We start from the raw sequence: 12,848 nt of genomic DNA on the forward strand, positions 1-12,848 counted from the left end.
CGAAAGTCCACTCGAGGATAAAGGTCACTGCGATTGTCTGTTCGGAGATGAGAAACGATGGATGAAATCGTCAGAATTTTTATCATCTTGACCGGAATTGTTAACATCGGATTTGAAAACGACTGTTGTAATCAATGGGAAAGTAGCTTAGTTGTATTGTGTTCCACAGTTCGTAAAAACTTTGTCTGTAGAAGCTCGTTTAATTTTGTCTTTATAATATAAAGACAGGAGAATCTATTTCACTTAGTCTGTCCGTTCGTTCCGCTTAGATCTTTGTTATAAGATGCAGCGAACTAAGTATTATGGTATCCGTTCAAGGCACTGTTAGGGATAAATGGGATTAGTATTTTAATGCAAAATCAACACAAATTTAACCATTTTCAACCATCAGTTTGACCTAAAGCATTTTTTAAGACAACGTGCTATGACTTTTGCCTGTTTTTAATGAACTAAATGTCTAGTTTTTTTTTTTTTTTCTAACGGTTTAGCTAGACGATTTCTTGGCATGAATGTTTTTGCGGTGGTGGTTACAAGAGATTGAAATAGTTAGAATATGTGCCGAAACGATTAGTTTGGATTGACAAGTGTTTTGTTTTGTTTGTTTTTTGTTTTGTTTGTTTTTGTTTTTTGTTTTGTTTGTTGTTTTGTTTGCTGTTTGTTTTTTGTTTTTTGTTTTTTTTTAGTTTGTCACACTTGTTTCGTCTGTCGCGCCCCGGTTTCAAATAGCATTTTGATCGCTAAGCGTAAAAGTTTGAATTAATGCGTCTACGGATTTTTTTTTTTTTTTTTTTTTCGTCTACAAGAGTCTGGCATTCTTTTTACTGTTGCTTCTTTTCGTCCCTTCCTTCAAACTAGACCCGATAAACATCTCCACTTTCTCACACATAAAATGGCTACCGCTGACAACTTGGGTGAATGATTTTTCTTTTAAGTAGGTAAATAAACTGTAGTTGACAATGACGCTGGGGCGGTTTTTTTTTTTTTATTATTATTTATTGTATATAATTTTTGGCATTTTTACGCGGAACTGGTGATGGCCAATCGCGAGCAATGATTCGCGACCTATTTTTTGCTTTAGTCGCGATGCCCCCATTTTAATTTTTTCTGAAACTGAACACTCGCCCCATTTTCGAAAACGGAATTCTGTCTTCCAGTCATAAACAGTCGCGTTGACACATCGGTGTTCATTTGATTACCGAAGTTAAACGACCTTAAGGCTCGTCAGAATTGAATGGGTGAACATTTAGCAATAACGGTCGTGTGTGGGGGACAATAGCGAAAAATCTCTGAGAAAATATAGGGCATGTGTTCATTTAGGTTTAGAAGACTTTTTCCTTCCCCCCCCTTTTGAAGAATTTCACCCGGAACAAGGACAATTCAATACGTTCTTAAAATATCTTAGAAACTTAAAAAAAAAAAAAATACAATACGAGGGGCGTGCAATAAGTAATGCCCCTGACCCACTTCCCATAGCAGTAGAGCAACGAAACTTGGCACAGTTATTCGTCTTTCTCTACATAGGAACCACTCAAAGTTATGCATTTCTCCCATCGTTTGATGCAGCTCTGGAGATCGTTTTTGTAGAACACCCCAGGTTGGTCCTCCAACCACGACGTGACTTCAGAAATCAAGGCTGCATCATCTGTGAAACGCTTTTCTCTCAAAATCAACTTCATGGCTGGAAAGAGGTGAAAGTCAGAGGGTGCAAGGTCAGGAGAGTAGGGAGGATGGGAAAGGATTTCATAACCACACACCCGTACTTCTGATCTGGCGACATGCGAGTTGTGGACCGGAGCGTTGTCTTGCAGGAGGAGAGTACCTTTGCTGATCTTGCCCTGCCTCTTGATTTTTATAGCTTCCCTTAATTTCCTCAAAAGTGAAGCATAATAGGCTCCTGTAATTGTGGTACCTTTTGCCAGTAAATCTGTCATCACTACTCCATCCTGGTCCCAGAAGACTGTGAGCATGACCTTGCCAGCGGAGGTCTGCACACTTGCCTTCTTTGGAGGTGGTGAATCCAAGTGCTTCCACTACATTGACTGGGCTTTGGTCTCTGGATCATAGTGATGGACCCAGGTTTCATCCTGTGTAATCAGTCTTTTGAAAAACTTTGACTCCTCTCCTTGACACATCTCCAAATTCATCCTCAAGCACTCGACGCGTTTTCGCTTCTGGAATGGTGAGCAACCTGGGAATCTATCTGGCAGACACCTTATGCATATGCAAATGCTCATGAATGATAGTTTCCACAGACCATGTACTTGGGCTATTTGGGCGAATAGTAATGCGCCGATCTTCCAAAATGGCAGCCTCAACTTTACGGACAAATGCCTCATCAATGGCAGAATAGGGGGGGGCAACCAGGTCTGGCAGCGGTTTCCACAGACTTCCGGCCATGTTTGAATTCACGATGCCAGCGTTTTACAAGATCATATGATGGGGCATTATCACCATAAGTTTCTTTCATTTCATCAAAAGTCTCCTGTGGTGTGGCCCTTTCAAATACAAAAACTGGATCACTGCTCGACATTCAACAGGCTCCATTTCACACCTGACTCAGTTCAAACACCTGTAAAACAGAAACCACGGTTAGTTCAGAGCTGTAATTTGCCACAAAACCCGTAGAGATATAAATCGTTGCACATGCAAAATTTCAAATAGATCAGACAACTGGAAGTGGGTCAGGGGCATTACTTATTGCATGCCCCTCGTAATATCTGTTCTTATTTCGAAACTCTAATTTTATAAAAACTTTTAAAAATATTTAATTGACTGTTTAGATAATGTTTTATATTGTGTTAATTCAATGTTTGTTTTTCTTTTGCCAATAAGTTATGCGAAACTAACAACTTTTTGAATTATCTCCCCTTGTGTCAAATGTTATTCTTCAAAAATGAAGAAAAAAATTCTCTAAACCTATACACACAAGTGGCAAAAATAGCTTTAAAGATGTTTTGATAAAATATGGCAAATTTTCATTATTTGCTCCTCTTTTTTTCTTCTTTTTTTTTCGGTCGGTCTGTCCGTAACACTTTTGTGCTTGGCCTTTTTGGTTAAGATCAAAGGTCTGTTGTTAATAGATGCTGTTTTTAGCTTTTTAAGGTTTTCTTGGCCAAAGTATAGTATCTGTTCCGGCAGATACTGCAAGCAAAGACCATATGTGGGGGAAATCCCACATGTAAGACCTTGGTCAATGTAGGGGCAACTCTTCATACCAATTGTCACTATCCAGCTCCCCTACTCCCCGGGGAGTTTGTCCCCATTTCCCCTTCACTCCTCACATTAAAAATCGGCCTTGTGCCTAATTTGATCGGTGAGGGAGCAAATAAATACCCCTTTCTTGACCTTTTGGCCAAGATGCTGCACTTACATTTGTAAATTTTCCTTGGCAATGAAAGGAGAAACCCTTCCATGCTAAGGCATTTTTAGTCGCATGCAAGTCACTCCATCGGTCGGTCTGTAACACATTTACATTTTATTTATTTTTTTTTTAAGCAAGAGGTATGGAGTAACATTTTTGTCCCATGATTTAATAAGTAAATGTGTTACGAACCGACCGACTGACAGACTAGTTTTTTTTAAATGCATACCACAGAATAGTTTTTTTAGTCGTGTGCAAGCAACTCTATAAGTCACTCAGTCGGTCGGTCCATAACACATGTACTTTTTATTTCTTTTTATGTTTATTATACCACTTTATTGGTTTTCGGGGTTCCTGAATATAAAAATAACGTTTCAAATTCCTTAAATCAAATAATTTTTGTGATATAAAGTGGGGGATCACTTTTTTGTATCAATTTGATGTAAAATGATCACCCACTTTACAACAAGTCTCAAAGCCATTCAAGTCATTCTCCAGATCATTCAAGTTGTTTTTGAAGGATTCCAGTTATTTTTTAAGCATTCAAGTCATTCTTAAGGTCATTCAATTCATCCTTAAGTTCATTAAAATCATTCTAAGTCATTTACTTTTTATTTAAGTCATTTCAGCCCATTTTTCGGTCATTTTAGTTTATTTGTCAATCCTACATTCACGTATTCATTCATTATATGAGAGCACGCGACTAATGGCTATCGGCCTTGTTTATCATGGAATTCAGGGTTGTCTTTCAAATTTGAAAAACTGGTGCTACCGGATCAGGCTATCTTTCTGACCTAAAATGCACCAAGTTTGATATTGTTTTCCCCTTTGCCAAATTCAATCGTGTCCCCCAAAATCAAAAGCACTAACAACAATTTTCCTCTACAAATAAACCAAACCAAACGCCGTGAACAAATATTAGAAAGCATAAAAGCGTTTTGCCAAAATGACGGTATTTGGCATTAAATAACTCTAAAATTATGCATATGCCGTAAAGCAAAACAACCAAACTAAACCACATCTAAAAGTGAAATGACATGTTTTTCCAGAATTTTAAATGTTTTTTTTTTATTTTGTTTTTTTTAACGATGTAGGCCATATAAATTTCAGAAATTTCCAATATTTTATGGAACAATGATGCGGCAATAATAAATATAACGCATAATATAATTAAGAAAAAAACTCAACAAAATAAACTTAAATGCCAAATAACACAAAATACTAGCTACGGTGTTGAATTGCACCAAGGTCCACATACGTTCCCTCATCAGAGGAGTGACACAAAAAGTAAATTTATTTTATTTAAATTTTCTTGATTTTAGTTTGGAAAAAAAAAATTTTTTTTTTCACTGCGGATTGAACCTTCAACCTTCAGGAGAATATCACTTTTTACAATTCATTTTTCCATGTATTCTAACTACTGTGCCACAAGTCCTTGACGTGGCCGGCCAAAAAATACGATTACGAATAGGACCTATATCCAGTCATGGCTGACGAAATGAGAGCATGCCAACCCCTTAAAGTAAATAAAAGGTTCTGCTCGAAATTCCATCCAAATTCCCAAGTTTGACAGAAATATTCCTGAGTTCGACAAGATACACCTGAAGGTCAGTTTACATCGATCAAAACGTTGTGAAAATCACATGCCAGATGAGAACAGTAGTCCGATGGATCCAAATAATACAAATAACCAATCCTCATCTAAAAAATTCAGAAACGTAATATAGGATCATGTTTAGGGCAGATACATTTAAACTTCCATATCAGTGCAGTCATAGAAGCAGACTATGGAGGAAATTCCAAAGTATACCAGTCCAAAGGAAGGGACTATTAGAGTAAGAGGCTTTACAGCATCTAGTGACCTCTACAGTAAAAAGGTGAGATTTTGCTGTTTGTATGTACGTCGAGAAGGTACTAGTTTAAAGAGTTCATTGGAGCGTATTTCATTAAAATACTTGTAAAACCGACACAGCGACGTAGCATTGTGTCGATGAAAAAGGGGTTGGAGCTTAGATGACAGTGCTGGGCATAATAGATTGGAGATTTTTTTAGACTAGGCACGGCCCCCAAAAATTTCTTTACGAATTAAAATCCATTAATCTTGAGCAACTTTTTTTTTTTTTTCCAGAAAAATAAAAACCTGAATTTTAGCATATGAAAAGCAGAATAATAAAACTTTTTCTATTTTAAATAGAATTTTAAATTTTCAAAAAAAAAAAAAAAAAAAAAAAAAAAGACACCATTCACCGCCATGTTTGTCTCGATAGATGACCCATTTTTTAAAAGGTTTTTGAATTCTTTTTTTTTTTTTTTTTTTTTTGTCTAAATAAGATTTAGGATGATTTGCTATGAGAATATGCAAAAATATAACATAAGTACACGAATTTCAAATAATTTTATCCTTTATCTCACTATAGATTTCGCCTGAAGAAATTTAAAAAATCTAAAATTTAATGAGTTGGGTAGAAACTACGGTAGTCTTTACATGAATAAATGAAGTCCTTTAGTCCTGTAAATTTCCATGTATTTAATATTTGTTTTGACGATTAAGTGAAGAATCAACTTTATACGAATTTAATTCTTTTTTCATAAGCGATACATATTTGTTGCCTACATAATCCCAGAAGTTAAGCAACGATGAGGCTGGCCAATACCAGATGGGTGACCATTTTGGGAATCCTTGGCGCCATATGTGTTGGAGACAACTCCTGCACCTAGTATCATGCTTAGTCATCTTGACCCTGTCTTGCCATCAGGACCTCGTGTTCTGGACGAGAGTGTGGTAGATGCAAGTACTACACACTTTAAACTAAGTCAAACGCAATCCGAGCAAAAAGGAAAAGCGGAAAATAAATGCTTGTAAATAGAGACAGCTGTTCGTAGGCTTTTAGGGTCTACCATAGGTGAGGAAATATCACGTAACGACAAATTGCTGAAAGAAATTATCGTATTTTTCGCAAAATGCACAGTTATTGATTTGTTTTTCTTTTTGATATCGATTCTTCAAAGCATTTCCTATTCAATAGTATATTAGCAATATTGGCTCACTAAAAGAAAATTCATTTATTTTTCAAAGATTTACAAGTAAAAATAATGAAAACATATTTTTTCTGCTTATCTACAAGAATAATTAACATATTCAATGAATTTCAACCTTTAAAATCTGATACATGCGCAGTTTTATCTACAATCCTCACCCCCAATGCAATATATTTTGTTCAGTTTCGGCTGATTATTTGAAGCATATTTTTAACCACAAATAAAAAGGGGTTTTGTAGGCAAGATATATATATATCTCGATTATGAAAAAAGAAAAAAAACGTACACCATTATAAAGTTCATTCTCTATTTAATAATTGATGAAAATTTCGTATTGATTGGATAATTACTCTTTAATAGATTTTTAAAGCGATTCCCTCAAAAAATATTTACTCCCTCCTTCCGTTTTGGCTGTGCCTATTTTAGACAATGTCAGAGATAGAGAGAGACTAGTAGTAGATGCATCAGGCCAGATATGGGAATACTCCATGTTTAGGCAAGTGGTGGCTTTGTAGAGTTACAGGACACCCTCAGGTGTAAGTAATCTTCTAGCACGATGGAGCGAAACCACCTTTCTCGCAGTAGCATTTACAATATCCTTAATATACTTGTTCATGTTGCATATGAATGTCAAGCCAAAGAGTTTGAAGGAAGAACTTTCGGGTAGGGTGTTATTATTTATGGCTATTGATGGTTGCGGGGGGGGCTTCTTGTAATTTTTAAAGCAGCTTAGTCTTAGTAGCATTCAAATGTTATCCATTTACGGTCCTCTTTCACTACACACTGGGACCCTTTTCAAAGGATTTTCTCATTACCTTGGATATATGTACATCTGTTTTTCCTTCATTAGTGTTGTATTGTCGACAAATATACCCATCTCTGACACTGTTATCAGGGAGGTCGTTTATTAACATCAAGAATAACAGTGATCCAAGGATCGATTCTTGAAGCACTAGCATTAATACTGTTTAGATGTACATCTATCAAAGACAACCTGATTTTTTCTCTTGTCTAAGAAAGATCTAATCGTCTTCATCATTCGTACAATAATCTATATATAAACAGGATACCGTGTGTATTATTTTTGTGTGTCACGCTTACATTCGTGTGATTGTCACTTAATTGTTGTGTCCTATTTCTTGTAATAAATAATTTTACCAAGAATTCATAAGTTTTCGTTTCGGTTTCGACCAAAGTCATATGGATATATTTTTTATTTTGAAATCGCAACTTTATAATATATAAAAATCGATAGAACATTAACTCTATAATAATATATCCGAAATCTGTAAGAATTAAAATATCATATTTAAGCGTACTTTATGACCGGGCTTTGCCGGGCATCCCTGCTAGATTAGATAAATACTTTTGCAGTTTTAACAAAAGAGCTACAATAATATCAGAGCGTCTCCATTTACGCTGAACATCTACAGAATGCCAACATCAATATATTACATATGAATGAGTCCCCTGTGGAATTTCCACAGGTCCTGCTAATACTATATATATTTTTTTTCATTCAATCTTCATGCCAGAATTTGTCAAAGGCTTTAGTAATATCAGGGGCTTTTGCATTTCCTGGACTTATCTGTATATGTGATCAGAGATGACCATTAAAATATCGGCAACAGAACAGTATTGTTTAAACCCATACTGTCTGCCCTAGAGAAGATTAGCTTATGGAGTGGTGGACTAATGCTTGATTGATTCATGACTCAAAAATTTTAGCCAAGAGGATAAGGAAACTAGTGTGTTTTTTTTTTTGGGGGGGGGGTACTTGTTTTTTTTTTCACCAGAATTCTTGTATACTGCTACAACAGAGGCTATTTTTCCGGCTGTTAGGGAAGCAATATTCCGCAAGGGAAGTACCGGGACTAATTCAAAATTTGCACTGGAAACCAGTTCAGATCGCTAGGAAATGCGAAAGATTTCATAATGTGACTGTTTATTAGGCTAAACGTTATTGTCGGCATAAAATCTTCAGCATGAAAGTTGAATATAACTTGATGAGGTGGAGTCATTATGAAGGTAATAAAAAGAAACTGGAGACCAGTCACTCCTTAGCGCAATCATTGACGAAATGTGCCAAGAAAATGTATATACATTTTTTTAATTTTGCAAACTAAACACAAAATTAAAATATTTTCTTCTGCTTGACTTACTTATTTTATTCCGGTTTTGGTGTAATCATTTTTCTCATGTCACTTAGTTGAAAACTATTTTTTATATACTCAAGCTGAAACAGCCATCTACAAAGGGCTCAATTTCAAAGTTTGGTAATTAAGGGTCTTCAGTCTTCAATGGCAATGTTTAGAAAGTCTCCATGATCATTTTTTGTGTTAACTCATATTCGCCCCAAACAAGGCAAATTGCTCCTGAGGCATAAGGGGCTACTGTGAATTAAGAACCATGTCTACACGGACTCTCTAAGTAGGGAGTTGAGCAGCGAGATGTCCGTTCACATTGCACTTAAAATTTAGTACAGTCAAGGAAGCAGGATAGAGGGAGAAAATCCCAGAGTCTAGCTATTTGAGGAAAGATACTTTCAGCGTAAAAGGCTCTTCACCATCAAAGGATCCCCTGCAGTGAAGGCGTGGGATTTTGCTACTTGCCGGGTTAGTTGTGGGTAAAGTCAAAGGCTACCAGTACTACAGGCTGGGCAGAGCAGATTGTATTAGTCTTTGCACAATAATTGCAGGGATGCAACATTGCGGTCAGGAGACAGTGGTTGGAGCTTGACATTTGACATTTCAGGATCGGTGTAAATTGTTCCGTCAGTCATGTTCGAAGGGAAACTCCCCTCACAAAACCTATTGCTTGTCTTTCCGTGATTTATCGGCATTTCCACCCTTTTCAGCTATAAACTAGTCTTGCTATCAACATTACAAAGAACTTTCCGTTCTTTCTCTAGGCACCTAAAATCAAACGGAACAGTGTTTCAAGAACTTACACTTGTGGAACACGTAATCATGAAAATGTTTTTCTATAAGCTACCACATAGTTATTTTCAAGTCAAATGTAAATAAACAATAAACGTAGATAGTTGATCCCTTTGAGTTTCCTTTCATAACTCTTATTTTGTATTTGAGACCTCACATTCTCTTTCTGACAAAGGGGGGAGAGTTGTTTGCTGATTCTGAATTTTCTCGTCTTGTAACGTAGTACAAATGTTTACACATGCGTTAACCTGTAGGAACCTGATGTGTTGTAGACTCGGTCGCAAAGGAGACAGATAAGGTATAGAAAGAAATTCAACTCGCTGTTTCAAGTTTGAAGAAAAACAAATCTTTATTCCTTATTCTTCCGCCACGTGTGACTTCTCTTTAAGCTGTGACGTCACCCATGTCTCTAATGATCGTGAATTATTGTTTTTTTGATCTTTAAGTAGTTTTTTTTTATCTTCATACGTCAAGTGGCTTCAGTTTTTTGGGGTTTTTTTTTGTTTTTTGTTTTTTTACAAAGGAGTTACAACTTGTCAAAACCCAGAGGCCACTCGAGGATAAGGGTAAATGAATATACAAAAGTCAATGGGAAAATGTAGTCGTAAGTAGTAGAAATTTGGTAAATTGAATTACTTAAGGGGATGGCTCTTGTAGTCAGTTGGAAAACGGAACAGTTCCACAAGCATGCAGTTCTAAGAAAGAAACTTTGTTCATGAAATCTATATTTAGGTTTAGGCACAGATAAAGGGTGAGGAAAATTATATAGTGAGGTTTAAGCTGGACGAGTGGTTTTCATTAAAGTCAGGCTAGGGGAGTACCATAGATTGGAGCTCAGACGAGCACTTGCCATGAGAATAACGATAAAGCAGAGACAGGCTCGCAACGTTTCTTCTGTACAAAAGAGGTTGCAGGGAAGAGCAAAGGGCATCATCTACTAAGCTACGAAGTCTATTTTAAACTCTGTCAAGGCAGAATAAGCTGCTTCTAGCAGCTCCTGCCCAGATGTGGCAAGAGTACTCCATCATTAAACGTATTTCGCTTTTATACAGGTAGAGAATTGCATCAGCAGTGAGATATCTACTGGAGCAGTAGAAAGATCCCATAATTTTTCCAGCAGCCTTGGCAACGGATTTGATGTAAGTGTTCCACTTCAGATCAGGAGTAAAGGTTAACCCAGAAGCATGCATCAAATTCCGTCTTACAACGGCCATCAGCAAGACCGGATATATCCTTTCTCTCTCCATGAGGGGCTGACTCCTAAGTGTTAATACCACCAGTAACACTGTTCCGCTAGCCTGCTTCCCGGTTGAATACAACATGGTAACCTTCAAATCCAATGTAAACAAGTTCTTGTTGAGCCGTCCTCATAGTCAAATTCTACCAAACTGACACCATTGGCGATTACTACACTACCACTTTAACACTTATTCCCGAGTGGCCTTTGATTTCTCCCACTCTCTATCTGTGTCTAAATTTAAATGCAAATTCCATGAACACAGATTCTTTCCCAGGACTTCCCGCCTGTGGAACACTGTTCTGCTCGCTTGTTTTCCAGTTGGATATCTTTAACATAGTAGCCTTCAAATCAAATGTAAACAAGTTTTTGTTGACCTGCCCCCGTAAAAAAGTGGTGATTCCCAAGTCAAAAAAAAAAAATTCAAAGAAAAAATAGGGAAACAAATAAGTCTTCTCTTGAAAAAGAGGTATTACACGAAATATCTTGGAAAAAAATTAACATGAGTTTAACCATTTTAATAAAATATTTCATAACGGTTATGGTTTTAAAATATTTTCAAATTAACCTTTTATTTTTTTTTTACATAAACGTCACCACTTATCAAGGCCGATAGGCCACTCAAGGATAAGGGTTAAAGAGTGTAGAGTAGTCAAAAGGACAATATAGTAATTGATAGTAATGGAAGTTCGGTAAATTTGTTAACATAAGTGGAACGGCTCATCAGAAATTTGTTCACGTTGGACTTGAAGACAACCATATTATAGAAATCTGGAAAGCAGAACACAATTCCACAGGCGTGCAGTTCTAAGAAAGAAGCTTTGATCATGGAATCTATGTTTAGGTTTAGGTACAGATAAAGAGTGGGGAAAATTATTGATAATGTTTTCAGCTAGTCTAGTGTTTCTTGTGAAAGTTTGGCGAGGGGGGACCATAGATTGAAGCTCAGTCGAACACTTTCCATGAAAATAACGATAAAGCAAACTCGTAACATCTCTTCTGTGAGACAGAGGTTGCAGCGAAGAAAAAAGGACATCTCCCACCAGGCCACGAAGTCTATTTTGAACCCTATCAAGGCAGGACAAGTCTTTTCTAGCAGCTCCTGCCCATATGTGGCAACAGTACTCCCTTACGAAATGTTTTTAAATATGTGACGAAATTACTATTGAAAAAAAAATGTCATATCGTCTAACGAATTAAGTTTCATGGTATTGCGAAAACCACACTAACCCTTATCCTTGGAGTCTTTGGTTTTAGTAATTGAACCAGTAGTGTTTAAAAACAGATACAGTTACCAGATTTTCCTTGCGAACGAGGCAAATGTCTGTTTTCTAAGTACCTCATTATTTCATGCAACGATAGCAACTACGCACCCATCGTTACAAGGCGACCTTGCTGACCCGGCAATAGTTCCGCTATAATAAACAATCGTGAAAAAAACTTAGAAATAACTAGTCTCAAGTTACTTTGTTTACTGCAAGACCTAACCACCGTCGCCCGGATTACAAAATGATAGAATTTTTGCATGTGGATTATTCAGCCCACTGTTCTCATCTTAGTGTTGTTTGCGCAAACGTTTCGGCCAATGTAACCCCCGACCTTCTGCAGGTGTATCTTGTCGAACTATAAAATCTGCATGGAATTTCGAACGGAAATTTTTATTTAATTCATGGGGTATCATGCGCTCGTTCCATCAGCCATTACCAGGTAAGCATCTTAAGTAATTCACGACTACATTCTTTGTATCGCCCTTTCTAAAGATTGAACCTTCAACCACGAGAAGAGTTCTAATAAATCCGTCCTCCAAGGCTTTACTTTTTGATGCTAAGCATCTTTTTTGATCGGGCAATGCCAGTCGGCTTATATATTAGTGCGTCTGATCGATAAGAATAATAATTAATATACAATAAGATATCAAGATACAGAAAGGTCTACACGGATGAGTGGAACAAATAATATAAAAATAATTGACATGTGAACTATGAAGAAAACTCTTTAGACAATGATATTGTGAAGCTTAATGCTTCTCATCAGAAGAGAAACTATATAAGGATAAATGTATTAAAAAAAATACAGAAGAACCCTGGGATACAACATTAAAAAATAGTAACAAAATACAGTACAATATATAATACACATGTATATAATTAAATAAAATTATAAATAACACCGTAAATCGGGGAAAATACCGTAACCAGGGGCTGGAAAGACATCGTATTCCACATAATAACCTGAAAAAAAAAGCGTATCCTAGGGCCACCACATCCCGGGG

The 12,848-nt window shown here is 36.6% G+C and overlaps 1 protein-coding gene across 16 annotated transcripts in view; it reads left to right on the forward strand.

The window, feature by feature from the left end:
- LOC145296741 (tetraspanin-18-like) overlaps positions 1 to 12,848 on the forward strand; it is a 576,197-nt gene that overhangs the window by 504,720 nt on the left and 58,629 nt on the right. Inside the window, exon 1 of one of the 16 annotated variants that reach the window (XM_080142774.1) lies at positions 12,026 to 12,283. The exons of 14 other annotated variants lie outside the window; for them this stretch is intronic. The gene's annotated coding sequence lies outside the window, so the exon portion shown is untranslated. Of the gene's footprint in view, positions 1 to 12,025; positions 12,284 to 12,848 lie in introns of those variants that run through there. One more of the 16 variants, XM_080142776.1, reaches the window with a different exon arrangement.

The sequence above is a fragment of the Euprymna scolopes genome, chromosome 17 (genome assembly GCF_053919585.1).
Source record: "Euprymna scolopes isolate OS-2025 chromosome 17, ASM5391958v1, whole genome shotgun sequence".
Taxonomy (NCBI): domain Eukaryota; kingdom Metazoa; phylum Mollusca; class Cephalopoda; order Sepiida; family Sepiolidae; genus Euprymna; species Euprymna scolopes.